An 18146-nucleotide genomic window follows, 5' to 3' on the forward strand; every position below is an offset into this window, starting at 1 on the left:
GCTGCCCCCATTGACGTTCCACTTATCTGTGAATAATACTGTTTTTCGAATTGGAAGTAGGCTTTCTTTACAATAAATTCCTATAGTATCATGATCCATTCTTTTGAGGCGCCTATCTCTTCTTCTTGTACTAACAACCATTCCACTGCCTGCTGTCCTAGACAATGTGGACTCAAAGTGTATAAGCTATTGACATCAATGGTTACTGAAAGGTCATGTTCATCAAGTTCAATCTGTTCAAGTCTATTGAGGAAGTCTGTTGTGTCCTTCATATAAGTGGGATGTTTTTGTATAATGTGTTGCAGAATGGTATCAATGTAGATACCTAGTGGTTGAAGAATGCTTTGAGTAGCAGCCACTATTGGTCGTCCAGGTGGTTTAAGTAATGCCTTATGAATTTTGGGAAGCAAGTACAGGTGTGGTGTCTTCGGAAAGCTCTGTGTCAGAACGCTTTTGGTTTTATTGCTTATCCATTCCTTTGCCTCAGCCGTCTCTAACATAGCTTTCAAGTCTCCTGTGATTTCTCTGATTGGATTGCATGGTAATATCTTGTATAGCTTTGTACCTTTCAATTGTCTTAGGCATTCTTCTCTATAGTCATCAGTATTCATTCCTACTAATGCTCTGCCCCTGTCTGCTGGGCGGATAGTGACAGTCTCATCCTCATATAAGTTTCTGATTATTGACAGTTCACTCTTGTTGAGATTACGAAATCTTGGAGTTTTAAACAAAATCCTCTTCAAATCTTGTAAAATGGCTTCATGGAAGATATCAATTGTTCCGTGTGGTAACGGTGGTATAAATTGAATTTTGGGTTTCAGTTCCAGATAGTTGTTAACTGTTTCTGTATCTGGAATATCAACATCTGCGAAATATGCCTTCAGTTTGATTTTGCGAATAAACTTGAAAAGTTCTATTTTGGTGTTAAACAAACTAGTGCCGAATGTTGGTACAAAGCTAAGTCCTTTCTGTAGGATGTTTCTCTCTGCCATACTCAAATGACGATCAGATATATTGATAATTAGGTCTTCCTGCTCAGATACCTGTTCGTTAGTTTCTCTGTATTTCCTTTTCCTGCCACCCCTCCGGGTTCTTTTCTTCCTTTCCTTTCTTACGACACAGACACTTATGAAAGAAAAACTTAGGACACACAGGCATAGGACACACTCTGAAGACAAATGCTCTTGCGACACACACACTTACGACACATGTACTTACAACACACACACACACAACACACTTACTCAGCATGCTCTTACAACACACATTCTTATGACACATGCCCTTATGACCATGCACTTAAGACCCACAAGTATATGACACTCAAACCTATGACATACACTCTTGCACCACACACTCTTACACCACATATTGTTCTGACATGCTATTATAATGCACACTTTTATTACAAACACACACCTAGAATACACATAATATTATGACATGCACTCTAACAACATACAATCTTAGGACAGAAACACAGTGCAAACTCTTATAACACAAACTCTTATGGAACACGCTCATTTGGCAAACGCTCTTATGATGTAACGCTCACCTGGCTCCCACTGAGGCGCTGACCTGGTCTGGATTGCTGTGACCTCTTCAAGCGTGATGCGCAGGATTCGAAACACCGACTGAACTGGACCCCCAAATCTGGCTTGTCTGGCCCGTAGAAAAATCTTTCTGTAGGTGGAGAAAGGGGATTAACTGTCTGCAGTGTATTGTGATTGCTTCCCACCTCCCCTTTGCTCTTCTCTGACCACCTCCGAAATCCCTAATCAAGGCTCACCTTAATGTTTGAATGGATGAGCTCTCCATCCTGCTTCTGGTGCAGGGGCGCGTATTTGACCAGTTACTTCACTGGTTTCGGAAGGCGAAATGCCGTAAGTATGCAGTTTAAAAAGTTCCAGAGTAGAGTCTTCTCTTTGTTTGCTTTTCTTAACCTGCGATCCTTATTTTCAGGTGCAGAGTGGAAGTGATGCTTCGAGGGATATTGCCGGAGATAAACTCAGGTGAGTTCGTGATAAAATGATCCCTTTAAATGTCTTTGAATCCCTCTAGTAATGTCTTTCTTTTTTCCTCTTAGGGGCCGGGGTGCGGTACCAGGCCAAGAAGTGGCGCCGACCCGAAATGAGGAGTGGTTCCATCAAATATGGCCAGGTAAGTCTTGTGACGGAAAATCAGGCTTTCCTCATTTGTTCCTCCTGCTCACCTTTTGTCTCTTCTTCTCCCCTGCAGGTGCAGAGATGTAGCGGAATGCCCAGAAGGTCGCGGTGGATAGTGAAGAGCCCACGAGGCAGGTGAGTGATGCGTGGTGCTGCAACAAGTAGCGCGATGCTTTTAAAGAATGTCTATCTTCAGGATCGCTGGCGTGATGGTTCCGGACACAGGTAGGAAGTTAGATTAAGTTCTTGGTCTTCACCTTTTCTCTTCCCTTCCTTCCTTTCAGGTATCCCAAGATCGAGGCGGGCGTGGCTGGAGGCAAGATGCAGGAGCAGGCACGGTGAGCGTTCAGCTGCTAGATGCAGAGCAACGCGAAGCACGTGTGGCAGTCCGGGCGTGGTTTAAATAGCCTTGGAAGAAGTTCCAGGTAAGTATTCTTCCACGGTCCCCACCCAAGTAAAATAGTTCCTTTGATAAAATAGTCCCTCCTAAGCCTTATTTGTCTTGAGGCTTCATGCAGCATGGTCTGCGTCAGGTAAGTGCACCAAACACCCTCTTTTATGAGCCTGGCGCCTATGGCGCCAGGACTGATGTCCAACATGAGCCTAGCGCCAAAGGCGCCAGGACAAAGTCCAAAGAGCCCCTATTAGGGGCCGCTGGGATTTTACCCGAGGGCATGATGCCTGCTCCCGGGGGTGCTGGGCCTGTCCTGGTGCTCCGGGGATAGGCATCATGACAGCACTCCCCCCCAAGCCCCCTCCCAAGGTCGTTCCCTCTGGAGGTTTCGGTTTGTTTGGGAAATCCCGATGGAACTTTTTTACCAGCCGAGGTGCATGTACGTGGTCACTGGGTTCCCAAGACCTTTCCTGAGGGCCGTACCCTTTCCAATCAATTAGATAGAAAAGTTTTGATTTTGAAATTTTAGAATCCAAAATGTTCATTCAGGCTCCCCATCTATCTGAATTGGTTCTGGTGGCTTTATTAATCTGGTTCCTGGTTGCACTGGTTTCAAAAGTGACTCATGAAAAACGGGATGAATCCGGATGTTAGCTGGCAGATCGAGCTTGACTGCCACTGGATTAATGATAGCTTTGATCGAATAAGGGCCCAAATACCTTGGATTAAAAGTCCGAGATCCCTTGAGCAATAAATGTTTGGTAGCCAACCATACTTGGTCTCCTATTTGGTATGAAGGCGCCTCCTTCCGATGCAGATCTGCATTTTTCTTGTATTTCTCTTTCGCTTGTTGCAAATGGGCAGTTGCATTCTTGAATGCTTGAGTTATAGTGGAATGCAAATGGTCTACTGCGGGCATTTCAAGGCTCAGAGGAGAGTCCAGGTCTGAAGTACGAGGGTGATGTCCATATAGGGTGTAAAAGGGGCTTTGTCCAGTTCCAGAGTGCACCGAGTTATTGTATGCATATTCGGCCACCCATAACAAATCCTTCCAATTACCCTCCGATTGGTGCAACATACACCGTAGGTATTGTTCAAGGGTCTGGTTCGTTCTCTCCGTCTGACCATCGGTCTGCGGCTGATGGCTGGTTGAGAGTCTTACGTCGATTTGTGCCAGTTGACAACACCTTTTCCAAAAATGGGAAATAAACTGGCTTCCCCGGTCGGAGACTAATATGGATGGGAATCCATGCAAGCGGATGATATTTTCGAGGAATTCCTTAGCAAGGACAGAAGCTGAAGGTAATCCTTTCAACGGAATAAAATGAGCCATTTTAGAAAATAGATCCACCACAACCAGAATAGTATTGTATCCATTACAAGGGGGCAGGTCTGTGATAAAATCTAGTGACAAGGTGTGAAAGGCGCTGGTGGAATGTCTAAAGGCTGAAGAAGACCGGTGGGTTTTGTCTTTTGGCCTTTGTTTTGGACGCAAACTCCACAGGACATCACGAAAGATTTAATATCCTTTCGCCAGGAAGGCCACCAGAATTGTCATTTAATTTTTTCATCAGTTTTGGCAATGCCAGGATGTCCTTCCATCAGGGTATCATGATGACGGGAAATAACCAGTTCTTGTAATTCCTTTTCTGGCAGAAATAAGCGTCCTTGGAAGTAAGGTAGGCCATCGTTGACCGAAAAGTAAGACCCCCTTTGGATCCAATCCTGCAAGGCGGTAGAGTCCAGGAGTTGTTTTACTCGTGCTTGAATGTCTTCAAGGGTTTGTAAGGAGGTTAATCCCAAAATTCTTTGTTCGGGAATGATCGGCACAGGTTCTGAATTAGTGTCTATTTCTCCCATTCCTATTCTAGATAGTGCGTCTGCTTTGCCATTCTTACAGCCGGGACGGTAAGTGATTATCAAATCAAACTCAGCAAAGAACAAAGTCCATCGGAGCTGACGTGATGATTGAGCCTTGGCAGTCTTTAAATATTGTAAATTTCGGTGATCACTGTTCACGGTGATGGTGTGCCTGGCGCCAAGAAGATAATGCCGCCAAGCCTTAAAGGCGGACTTAATGGCTAATAATTCCTTATCGGTAATTGCATAATTTACCTCAGGCGGTGAGAACTTTCTGGACCAAAATGCTACAGGATGCAGTTGGTTGGTTTCAGGGTCTCTCTGAGACAGGACAGCTCCCATGGCTAAACTGGACGCGTCAGTTTCGACTATGTATGGGAGATCGGGACGCGGGTGCTTCAAAATAGGTGCAGACGTGAATTTAGCTTTCAATTCCTGAAAGGCCTGTTCGGCTTCCTTGGTCCATTCGAAACGTTTATTTTTCCGCAAGAGTGCAGTGATGGGTTGTACTACACGTGAAAATTCCGGAATAAATCTGCAATAAAAATTGGCAAAACCAAGCATGCTTTGGACCCCTTTTACCGAGCTAGGAGATGGCCATTTGAGGATGGCCTCCACTTTCCGTGAGTCCATTCGGACCCCATTAGGTGTCAGGATGAATCCAAGAAACTCCACCTCGGTGGTATGGAAAACACACTTTTCCAGCTTAGCAAACAGTTTGTGCTGGCACAATTTCTCAAGGACGGCCCGGACATGCTTTCTGTGATCAGATTCCGAAGAGGAGTACACAAGAATGTCATCGATATATACGATAACACAAACATCGATAAGTTCCCGAAGGACATCGTTCATGAAGAATTGGAAGGCAGCAGGCGCGTTGCACAACCCAAAAGGCATCACCTGGTATTCGAATAAACCATATTTTGTCCGGAAGGCCGTTTTCCATTTGTCGCCTTCTTTTACTCGCACCAGATGATAAGCCCCCCGGAGATCTAACTTGGTGTATACACAAGCGTCCTTCACCTGGTCAAGGAGTTCAGGGATCAAAGGCAGAGGGTAACGGTTTTTAACCGTTATCTGGTTCAATGCGCGGTAGTCGATACAAGTTCTAAGGTCGCCTTCTTTTTTGGGCACGAAGAACAAAGCCGAGGATGCCGGGGACTTTGACGGGCGAATGAAACTATTGGCTAGGTATTGATCTAAATATTGTCTCAAATGCCGGTTCTCAGGTTCAGTAAGGGCATAAATCCTGCTACAAGGGGGTTGTGCACCGGGCACCAGATCAATTTGGCAACCGTACGATCTGTGGGGGGGTAACGTGTTGGCCTGTTCCTTTTGGAAGACGTCCTAAAAGTCTTGGTATTCCGGAGGTAGTTGCATGGAGACAGAGGTTACAGATGCTAGACTACTGTTCAGATTTTCTGGGTAGCAGGTTTGTGCACAATCCGGGAAGGTTATTCTCTTTGCTCGCCAATGAATTCGAGGATTATGTGTCTCTAACCAAGGAATTCCAAGAATAACCTGAAACTGTGGGGCCTTGATTACGTCAAACACAACTGCCTCCCGATGGCCGTCCGGACCAATAAGAGTCACCTCAGTAGTGGAATGTGTTACCGGTCCTGAGGCAATTTCAGTTCCATCGACTGTGGTGATGACATCTTTGCTGGTTTTTGGACGCAGAGGGAGGTTAACCCTAGAGACCAATTCACGATCCACATAGTTTCCTATAGCCCCACTATCGATGTATGCCTTTATTGCATGCAACCGCTTAGGCTGTTCCGGATCTACGAGAACCATTGGCACAATGAAATGCGAGGTCTGGGAGTTAGTTTTCAAGCTCGGCAAGCGGACCCCTACGCTTGTCGGGCGGAGTCGTTTCCCGAAACAGAGTCTTCATGGTTTTTATCAGCGGCTCCTACCACCTTCTTGGGAGGTTTTGCCGGGCAATCTCGTAGAAAGTGTCCACAGTTCCCACAATAAAGACATAATTTTAACTGCCGCCTCCTTTCACGTTCCTTTTGGGTTAAAGGTCCTCTAACCCCTCCAATTTGCATAGGCTCGGAGACATCGGCACCCTTGGGAGTGACGTGGGTCTTGACCAACACCCGGGTTTCAAACTTGGACCGATCCGCTTTTCGGTTTTGGAGCCTGTGATCCAATTGGACCACTAAGTCTATATATTCTGTGCATTCTTGGGGCGGATTTACAACTTGGGCCAGGATATCTTTAAGTTCTCCGCGTAGACCCCGATAGAATAATGTGATTCTTTTATCCTCTGGCCACCCAGTTTCCACGATTAGTCTGTTAAAGGTTGCTATGTAGGAGAGGAGGTCTTGGTTGCCCTGTCGCAGGGATAGAAGTTCATCATCCAGAACTTGTCCCTGAGAATGTCAAGCAAATAATCTCTTCATGCTTGCTTGAAATCCTTGGAAATCCCGGAGGATTGGGTCATCTTGAGTAACCAGTGATACTGACCAATCGGCAGCACAGCCGCTAAGGTATGACAACACAAAAGCTACCTTGGTCTGGTCATTAAGGAAGGCCCCAGGTCTGCATAGGAAGTGCAAATGGCATTGATTCATGAATACGGCGAACCGTTTGGGGTCCCCAGCAAAGCGTTCAGGTGGGGCCAGTGGCATGTTTCCAGGTAGATTGATTTGCACAGGGTTACTTGAAGCCACAGGAACAGAATTCCCCCCGGAACCAGGTAGAGGGGTTTGCCCAGCTTGACCTTGCAATACCTGCCTAGCCAGGTCATCAGTTCGTTCCTTAGATATGATTATTTCCCTCCTGAGGGCATTAGTCTCTTGACGAGCGGCATGTACTTCGGCCCGTAATTCCCCCAGTAATTGGGCCAACGTATCAGTCTCAGAAGTTTCCATAGCGCCTGGGTGGGAATTTGTAGGAAGGCTTCACCTTCTGTAACGCTCACCTGCCTCCCACAGAGGCGCTGACCTGGTCTGGATTGCTGTGACCTCTTCAAGCGTGATGCGCAGGATTCGAAACACCGACTGAACTGGACCCCCAAATCTGGCTTGTCTGGCCGGTAGAAAAATCTTTCTGCAGGTGGAGAAAGGGGATTAACTGTCTGCAGAGTATTGTGATTGCTTCCCACCTCCCCTTTGCTCTTCTCTGACCACCTCTGAAATCCCCAATCAAGGCTCACCTTAATGTTTGAATGGATGAGCTCTCCATCCTGCTTCTTGTGCAGGGGCGCGTATTTGACCAGTTACTTCACTGGTTTCAGAAGGCGAAATGCCGTATGTATGCAGTTTAAAAAGTTCCAGAGTAGTGTCTTCTCTTTGTTTGCTTTTCTTAACCTGCGATCTGTCCTTATTTTCAGATGCAGAGTGGAAGTGATGCTTCGAGGGATATTGCCGGAGATAAACTCATGTGAGTTTGTGATAAAATGATCCCTTTAAATGTCTTTGAATCCCTCTAGTAATGTCTTTCTTTTTTCCCCTTAGGGGCCGGGGTGCGGTACCAGGCCAAGAAGTGGCGCCGACCCGAAATGAGGAGTGGTTCCGTCAAATATGGCCAGGTAAGTCTTGTGACGGAAAATCAGGCTTTCCTCATTTGTCCCTCCTGCTCACCTTTTGTCTCTTCTTCTCCCCTGCAGGTGCAGAGATGTGGCGGAATGCCCAGAAGGTCGCGATGGATAGTGAAGAGCCCACGAGGCAGGTGAGTGATGCGCGGCGCTGCAACAAGTAGCACGATGCTTTTAAAGAATGTCTATCTTCAGGATCGCTGGCATGATGGTTCCGGACACAGGTAGGAAGTTAGATTAAGTTCTTGGTTTTCACCTTTTCGCTTCCCTTCTTTCCTTTCAGGTATCCCAAGATCGAGGCGGGCGTGGCTGGAGGCAAGATGCAGGAGCAGGCACAGTGAGCGTTCAGCTGCTAGATGCAGAGCAACGCGAAGCACGTGTGGCAGTCCGGGCGTGGTTTAAATAGCCTTGGAAGAAGTTCCAGGTAAGTATTCTTCCACGGTCCCCACCCAAGTAAAATAGTTCCTATGATAAAATAGTCCCTCCTAAGCCTTATTTGGCTTGAGGCTGGATGCAGCATGGTCTGCGTCAGGTAAGTGCACCAAACACTCTCTTTTATGAGCCTGGCGCCTATGGCGCCAGGACTGATGTCCAACATGAGCCTAGCGCCAAAGGCGCCAGGACAAAATCCAAAGAGCCCCTATTAGGGGCCGCTGGGATTTTACCCGAGGGCATGATGCCTGCTCCCGGGGGTGCTGGGCCTGTCCTGGTGCTCCGGGGGTAGGCATCATGACATATGACACCCATATTTATGCTAGGTGCTCTTGCGACACATTCTCCTATGTCACCCACACTTATGATTCATGCTCTTACAACACCAACACGTGTGGCACATCTTTAGAATCAATAAACATCATCTATATGAACTGTAAACACATGTGAAGGAGATTTACATTTTGTACATGTACACTAATATGCATATGAAAAGTTACAGTCCAAACACGCATACACCTTACACCACACAATCTTACTACACATGCACTTACAAAACACACTTATGCCACCCAGTTTCCTATGTATAAGCGGGCTAGAAGACATGTGCTAAATGAATGGACATCTCCTACACAAACTGGGCATTTATGCAATGTACATTACGTACATGTACACTACAATACATAAAACAAAACTCACATCAAAGTCAAGACTAACTTTGGTGTGAATTTTCATATGTATATAAGATGTATAAAATATGTAAATTGCACACATGTACGAAATGTAAACCGTGTGGTTCAGACGCCATACAGGCATATGCTGGTACACTAATTACGAAAACACTCATACTATCTACACTTTTACAAAATACGCTAATACGCTATATGTCATACTGCCAACAAAAAAACAATAAAAAGTTCATGTTACAAAAATTAAAGTGTACAAAGGGTGGGAGTAGCAAAGTTAAGGTACAAACACTCACTGTATACCACTACATATTTAACCATCATAAATCCAACCTTAAAACTCGACTTGATGAGGACCAAAGACATGGCTACATACGTTAGCATACAGTAATATAAACGAACGCAATGAATGCTTGTGACTTCTAGAAGCCGTGTCAGGGGATCGAGCCCGCAACATATGGACAATTAAGACTTTGAGCACGCCTAACGGCAACGCAGCAGCATTTGAAGCTGCCTTTGTTTACTACTTGACTAAATCGCTTGAAACACCAAGTTTTAGCGTTATTCCAGTTCAACTGGTAATATCCTTACCGCCATTTTCTAAGCATCAATGCTAATTGATTACCCAACTAAAAGAAGATAGCCTTGATAACGACGCTCAAGTCGAAACACGTGTCGGCTGACGCTACTAAATAATAAACAACCAGAATGGACTGGAACAAGAATTTGATTGTATTTACATATGTTTACAGAGTTCTCAAATACAATAGGGAAAAGCGCAATGCATTTCACAATCCAATATAGTCAACCTTAAAACTCACTTTAAGTTTTGGGCAGGTTATATCAATACCATATATAAATATTTGTCTTAATCCAGTGCAGCTTTTTCCCACAAGAGGGGGGAAAAGAGGTGAGGTTGCTATTCTCCCAGACAGAAACATACCAGTTGAAAAGCAAGTAATCCTCAGAGATCTGGGAGGTCGATACCTCAAGTTGAAAGGCACTCTGTTTGGTTACATGTTTACCCTATTTGTTATTTACGCTCGCAATGGGAGAGAGGATAACTTCTCAAGTTCACCCATAGAATCAAGTTTATGGATGGCCACCTGATTATAGGGGGGATTTTAACACACCATTAAACCCCACACATGATAAAACACTCCTTCCTAGCAACAGTCCAGGACCTCAGATTCGGACGTGCCTTACTAAACCTTATTAGTGACCTGAATGTAATATATATTTAGAGATTCCAGCTTGGAGATGAAAGGAATGATTCTTTCTTCTCACCTGTCTACAAAGGTCACTCATGAAACAACATGCTGCTGCTGAACACTGATAGTTATAACAGTAGACTCCAGTATATGCACTAGGTTCCACTAGACCACTCACCCGCAGAAGCTAATATGTGAGTTGAGCACCACAGCCTCCCCCCACAACCTGGCTGGAGAGTGAAAGAGGCACCTCTGAAAGACTGTGTTATCAGGAGATAATGGCCCTGATTAATTCATATTTTGAAACTAACATGACGCAAGGTATGCCACTTAATGGCATTTGTGATGCCTTTAAGGCTATTGTCAGAGCGGAATTAATCTCCAGGACTACCGGGTACACCCGAGTGAAGGAATAAATCAGGAGAGGATTAGAAGCAGAGGGGAGGCAATTCGAACTTGCCCTTAACATAAGAACATCCCGTAGAGCCCAGGGGAAACTCTGCATTGCCCGCAAACAAATTCACTGCTCACCTCGCTGACTGCATGTTGCAGGCATTAATCTACGCTAAACAACAACAATATTACACCCATGAGAACAAGGCAAATAGACTTCCCCACCTCTGGCAGAATCTATAACCAAATTGTTTCTACAAACCAGGAAAAATAGACTGATTGCTTCTCTTCCAAGCCCATATCGGTTCTGAACACAAATGCAAAGATTTTCAGGAAAATCTTAGCAAACCGACTATCCTTGACTCTCCCAACACTCATACATATCAATCCGTTGTGATTTATTGCACGTCGATCCCGCCACAAAAACATCCAGAGAGCCGTAAACTTAACAGACTGGGCCTCCCGAGAACAGGTACCTCTTATCCTGATGGGTCTTGATGTCAATAAGACATTCAATAAGGTTGACTGGCAGTTCTTACTCATGGTGATGTCCGGTATGGGATTCGGCCCCAATTTCATGACCTGGGTTAAAGCGACTCTACACATATGCAACACAAGACTAAGAATCAACGGCTGCCTATCACCACAGATTAATATGTCCATAGGGGTACACCAGAGATGTTCCCTATCCCCACTTCTTTTTGCCCTCTTCCTAGAACCATTCGGAATCAAAATATCTCACAAACTAGCCCTTTATGAAGATGATATCCGCTTCTCCTGACAAAGGACAACTCTTCATTCCCGGGAGTGATGGCTGAACTTGCCACCTTTGAAAAAGCAGCTGGTTTATCTTTAAAGCAGAGCCCCAGATAGCCACCCTGAGCAGAGTCGGACTGGGCATAAAATTGTCTTGAGCACCAATAAATAAAAAAGTGGCCCACAGTTGCAAATGGCAAATTATTCCTTTTGAGACTCACTGAGTAATACCCAGGGGGGAGGTTATTTATAAAATGTGAAGCCAATTGTGAATTTTAAAAATTATGTATTCAGTATCACTGGTCAAAACTATTAGCTGCATGGTGAAGTAACTTATCAAACTGGCCCACATCACACTTTCACCAAAGAAACGTGCCCGCACAGGCATTTTGTGTTTTTGGTTTGGGCATTGCCCTATTGCACTATAGGCCAGTCCGAGCCTGACCCTGAGGAATGCCTATGTCTTCCAATGTGAGGCTCCTACTCTGGACTATCTAGGGATCGAACATCAAAAAATTGAGGTAACCTCTGGCATTATAACATTCAAACCCTAACTAGAAACCTCAACCTCATCTCAGACCTCAATAGATGTACAAACCAAGATATCTCAAGAATGTTTGTTATAAAAATAACATTGTTTTTTAAATGAATGTGAAGATAATTTTTTATTTATGTTTTGGTAAATTGTGTAACTATCAGTTGTTTTATTTGCAAAAGATTTTAACTAAGCCAAATTACATACATTTTCAGGAGCCTTCCAGTTCAAATCCGCAGGAGAGTCCTGCAGCCATTTCATAAGAAAATGGTATATGGAAAGGAAGACCCCCAAAATGCCAGGAGGGTGTTGATCTGCTCACCCACCTTCGGGGGCCTTGGAGTCCCGGGCATCGTCCGATATTTATTAGCTGCCCAGATTCCACAGGTTTTCCCATGGTTTCATGATCCTGCTAACACAAATTGGACACTAATCGAGCATTCATCCACAGAGATCCCATTTGAGGGCTTGATGTCCCTGGAGGGAACACACAAAGAACATTTGGTCAACTGCTGGAGGCAAGCTCTGCCACGCTATCTTCTTGGGACATAGCGCAGAAGTTATTGCAGGTTCGCCCAGCGCTGGGTCCTTTCTCGCCGGTGGTGGTTAACCATGGCTTTGCTCCCAGGTGCAGACGGGGAGCTTTCCAGTTATGGACAGAGGGAGGCTAGAGACACTTGGAGAATGGCTACGGAGAGGGCCAACTGCTTACGTTCCTAGAGGCAAAGGTCAGGTTTAGTCTCCCCGAAACAAAACATTTCATGTACATCCAGCTCCGTCATTGGCTCACAAACCATGACATGCCACCAATATCACATAATAGGGAATAGGCCACCCACTCCACTTGAATTAAAAAGTAGGGATGATATCCAGAAAGGGAAAATATCTAAGCTATATCGATTGCTGGAAAAGGTTGGCATAGAGGAAACTCTGCCCTACATGAAGAGGTGCGAGGAGGATCTGGATTTGCAAATTCCGATTGAGACCTCGTCATCTCTGTGGTCTAAAGCATCCAAAACATCCAGATGCACAACCACTAAAGAGTGCCTAATAGAATATTCCTAAAATGGCACTGCAGCCAAAACCAACTACACAGCTCCATAAACAGTTTGTAACCATTATGATGGAGGGGATGTGGAGCAACAGGGACCGTGGGTCATATGTGGTGGACCTGCCCTAGTGCCCAAGTATTCTGGAAAGATATTGAAGATAAAATTAAATAAATTACCAGCATAGAGCTGCCCTTGGACCCCCTAATCCTCATCCTATGGAGCTCACGTAAAACAGATGAGGAACTCATCCACTCACGCTTCCCCCAATTTCTTACTCACACCTTCAATGCTGCTACGTTCACTCTACCACACTGTTGGAAGAATCCGGAAGGACCCTCACTGGGAATATGGTGGACAAAAATAAGGACTACGTGGGCAATGTAAAACATGTTCACCATCCTGGATGAGAACCTTTGGAGATTTCAAAACGATTGGTCACCGTTTGGCAGTTTCTGCTCACATACGTTGAGCAATGCCCATAGGACTAATTTGTTTAAATCCCTATCTCTACTGTAACCGGATGGTAGAAGTAACTGATTTTGTCATCAAAGAGATTTTTCCTTTTGTCATGTACCTTTGAATCTACTGCTCAAATTGTGTTTGTTGAAAATAAAATTAAATAAAGTTGAGAAAAGAAAATGTAAGGGTCAAACTAGGTGTCCATCTGTGGACAGATACACAGAGGCTCCTGTGTACATTCCTCAAGGCTCAGGTCTGTTTCTGTACATACAAGATACCCCTAGAAACGGCTCCGTTTTTAGGGAAGGAAGACATTTTTTTTACTTGGGGACCGGGGCCCAAATATGATATATGTTATGATATGGTAAGTCATTTATAGCGCACCTGTACACAAGTGTTCCTAGGCGCGACAAGACAAGGGAGGGAAGACAAAGCGAGGACAAGACAAACGATCTTAGTAGGCCTTGTGTCATTCAGATCGTACAAGTGCGACAACGGCAAGTGCAGGGAGAAGGGGCAATGTCAGGGAGCAAGAAGGAGGAAGTGCAATCAGGGCAGCAATGCTTTGAGTAATTGCAGTCACGGCAGCACCACTCTGGATAAGTGCAAGGAGGCAGGAGACTGTCAAGGTTACATTTACAGCTGCTAAGTGCAGGGAAGACTGATCATGGAGGAGCCTGGTACCCAGTGAGACTCTGAGGGTATCCAAGCAACCAGTCAGCGCTGCAGACAGTTGGTCAGTAGGGGAGGGAAAGAGAGAAAGCAGAGGAGAAAATGAAAGTCTTGAGCTGCTTCTGGAACTTCAGGTGGTCAGGCTCAAGTTTGAGAGGGGCAGGGAGGCCATTCCAGAGGGAGGCAACTGCAGATGAGAGAGATCTATCCCCCGACTCTCTGCCTGGAGAACCTTCTGACCCTCAGAGAGTTGGAGCTGGTAGCTCAGCGAAGGGCTCGAGCAAGAAGGTATGTTGGAAGAAAGAGATGGATGTAGTGTGGGCCTCGGCCCCAAAAAGCCTTGTGGACGATGCAGAGGGTCTTGAACTTGATCCATGCAGCCAGCGGAAGCGAGTGGAGAGATTTCAGGGCGGGCGAGGTATGGTCCCTGGGCTTGAGGCCAAGGATAAGTCTTGCAGTCCTGTTCTGAATTAGTTGCAGAGGGCGGAGAGTAGAGGAAGGAAGATAGAGAAAGATGTTGTTGCAGTAGTCTAAAGAGAACAAGGGCTCCTGAGACAGTGAGCTTCTGGGGAAAAGTGAGAAAAGAAAGAATACCTCTGAGGAGTTGCAGCTGGTAGTGGGCCTTCTTGGCAAGGTCATTGATGTGCAGAGAGAAGGAGAGGATGGAGTCGAAGATGACACCAAGGTTTTTTGGCTCACAGTATGGCGAAGGAAGAGGACCCAAAGAGGGCAGCCAGAGTAAAAGAAAGAAAGCTGAAGCAGGGATCTCAATGAGAATAATCTCTGTCTTACTGGTATTAAGGCAGATGTCATTGGAAGCGCACCATTCCTGGATTCCAGATAGACAGTCCGGAATGAGCGAGAGAGAAGAGGAGGCTGAGTGGAGTCTGAACGAGGGCTGAGCATCATCTGCATAACACTGAAAGTTAGAGGAGAAAGTAGAGATCAGGTGGGCCAAGGGGGCCAAGTAGACATTGAGGAGCCAGGGTGAGCGGTTAGAGCCCTGGGGAACACCACAACTGGAGAGCGAGGTGGTGGAGAGAAAGGACCAAAGTTGGACCTGGGAGGGTTGGTCCAGGTGGAAGGTGGTCAGCCACTCCAGAAACTGATCCATGATGCCCAGGTTCTCCCAGAGTAGCTTGATCAGGCTGGAGTACTTGACCGTGTAAAAAGCAGAGGAAAGGTCAAGGAGGATGAGGACAGAAGGAAGGTTGGAGTCATGATTAGCGAGCAGATCTTCATGGTGGTAGGAGAGCAGTGTCTGTGCCTCTGGGTGCTCTGAAGCCAGACTGATGTTCACGCAGGCAAACAACAGATTCAGTGTGGCGAATAAGCTAGGAGATGGCCAGCTTTTCTAGGAGTTTTCCCAGGAAAGGAGTGATAGAGACTGGGTGGTAGTTTGCTGGACAGGTAGAATCGGCAGAAGGTTTTTGAGTACGGGGTGCACAAGAGAGTGCTTGAGGAGAGAGGGGAAAGATCCAGTGGTGCAAGAAGGTTTTTTAAGAGGGGGTGCACAAGGGAGTGCCTGAGGAGAGGCTGGACTGAGGGTGTCAATGTGGTCTTTGGTGGTTATGGAGGAGCAGGAGAGCATCTGTTTGGATGATACTTTCATAGATCGGACTTGTCTAGAAACCTCATCAGGTGCTGTCATAGAGAAAGAGGAGAAAGGAGCAGGAGGGGGAGAGGTGACCGGAAGGGGGCCACAAGAGGTAGAGGGAGAGGAGATTGAGGAATGATTTCTTGAGTTTTAGTGGTGAAGTGAGAAGCCAGAGCCGTACAGAGGGCGTGGGAGGGAGCAGGAGAGGTGGAGACTGCAGAAGGATTGGCCAGCTGCAGAGACGTGGGCCTCGGTGTGGGCTCTCTTCTTGGACAGGAAAGAGAGCTTGTATTGCCTTTGGAGCAGGCGGCAGGCCAGTTTATCAGAGGATGCACCCGAGGCCCACCACTTCCTCTCAGCCACCCTGCATTTGCTTTTCCGGGCGGCGAGGTCGGAGTCATACAAAGAGTTGCACTTGGAGGTAGGATTCAGGCGGATTCTTATGACAGGGGCAAGGATGTCAAGAGTGTTGGAGATAGAAAGATGCAAGTTAGAGAGGGCTGGGTCAGTGTGTGAGTCAGACACAGGAGTAGGAGGAGCAGAGAAGGTAGAGGCAAAGGCATCAACTGACACATGCTTCATGGGCCGAATGACCGAGAAGGTAGGTGGCAGTGTTGAGGTGGGCTTTGCCTGAGGGACAGAGAGTTTCAGGTGAGAGGAAAGCAGAAAGTGGCCATTCCAGGAGAGAGGAGTGGGGAGAGTGTTAGAGAGGTGGATGTCTGAGGAGGTGAGATCATCCAAGGTGTGTCTGGCAGAGTGTGTTGGACCAGAGGGTAGAATGGAGAGAGAGAGAGAGAGAGAGAGAGAGAGAGAGAGAGAGCTCAAAGACAAAGTGACTGAGTTGTAAAGGAAATGGTGTTGCCAAGGCAGATGTCAACCAGTAATCTATAGAAGAGTATGCTAGGTTCGGATCAGCAGTAAAGAGGCGATGTTAATATAGCAGATATGAATGCAGCAGGATCAAGATTCTTCCAACGCCCAGGGAGAATGCTGGTACCAACAATGGCGGACTGAGGTGGGTCACTGCTGGTTAGGATTAAAATGGACCTTCTGGCCAGTGAAGGGAAGGGCCATAGGAGGGAAAAGGGAGACATGCCCAGTGCTCACATAAATTAGGTCATAAGCATGGCGTGCCACATAAGCGAGATGGGATCGAAAATGGTGAAGGCCCAAGATCTCCCAAGTTATTAAACAGAGCTGTGAAGATGAAATTGCAGACAGTCAGTCCACGGATTTAGACAATGTGTTGTTGCCAGGTTAACCGTACATTAAATGTACAGCACTTGTTGTTTCCCATCTCGCTCTCTCATTATATTTCTCCATCCCTCAACCTCAGTGTTCATCCCTGTCTCTCCCTGCATCTCTCTCTCTCTCTCTCTCTCTCTCTCTCTCTCTCTCTCTCTCTCTCTCTCGCTCCCTCCTCCTCTCTTGCACCCTCTCTCCTTGCCTTCTTCTCTCTGGCTTCCATTTCCTTACTTCTGTCACTTTATTTCTTCCCGCTCCCCTCTCAGTGCCTCTCTATCTCCATCTCTCTTTCGAGCTCTCTCCGTATTTCACCTTTCCCTGTCTCTGTTTTCACCTCTGGGTATATTTATGTCTCTCAGGGTCAGTCTTCCCCCGCTCTACTTCCCTTCCCGACCCTATCTCGATCTCTCTCATACTTTTCCTTCCCCTCAGTCACTTTAACTATCTTCCGCTCATCTTTCACCTGCTTACGGTCTCACTGCCATGCTCTCTCTCCCACGTTCTTTCCCTATGTCTCTGTACATCTCTGTGTGTCTCTACCCCTCTTTCCCCTCTCCCTGTCTCTGTCTTCATTTCTCTTTTGTGCTCTCTCTATCTCACATCACTGCGTCTCACTGTTTATATGTCTCTCATCCCCCTCACTCGCCCTCTTCCTTCCCCTCTGTGTATCTCTCGCTTCTCCTTTCCGTCCTCTCTCGTTATACCTACATCTCCCTGCGTGTGTCTTCATCTTCTATTGGTTAGCTCACTCAGATGAATTCTCCATCTTCTGTCTCCCTTCTGGCGCCTGTCTCTCGCTGTTTCTCTCTGTCTGTGCCTCTTTTTTGCTCTACTTGTCTCTCTCAATGCAATACTGTATGCCTGCTTTATTTGCCTGAATCGTGGATTTACAAGTGCAGCAGATTTTTTAATGTGATATAAAATGTCTCTCTTCTGCTCTCCCTCCCTCAGACACTTTCTTTACATGCCTCTCAATTCCTTAATGTTCCCGTCTCTCTCTCTCTAGCTTTCCCTCACTTTCCCCGAGTCTCACTCCCTCTTTGCTCCCCCTCTGCCTCTCTCTCTCGCTCTCTCACTCTCTCTCCTCCTCTCTTCTCTCACTCTCTCTTTGTCCTCTTACATCTCCCTATCTCTCTTCATCC

Source organism: Ambystoma mexicanum, chromosome 7q (genome assembly GCF_040938575.1).
Source record: "Ambystoma mexicanum isolate Mex_15411 chromosome 7q, UKY_AmexF1_1, whole genome shotgun sequence".
Lineage (NCBI taxonomy): Eukaryota > Metazoa > Chordata > Amphibia > Caudata > Ambystomatidae > Ambystoma > Ambystoma mexicanum.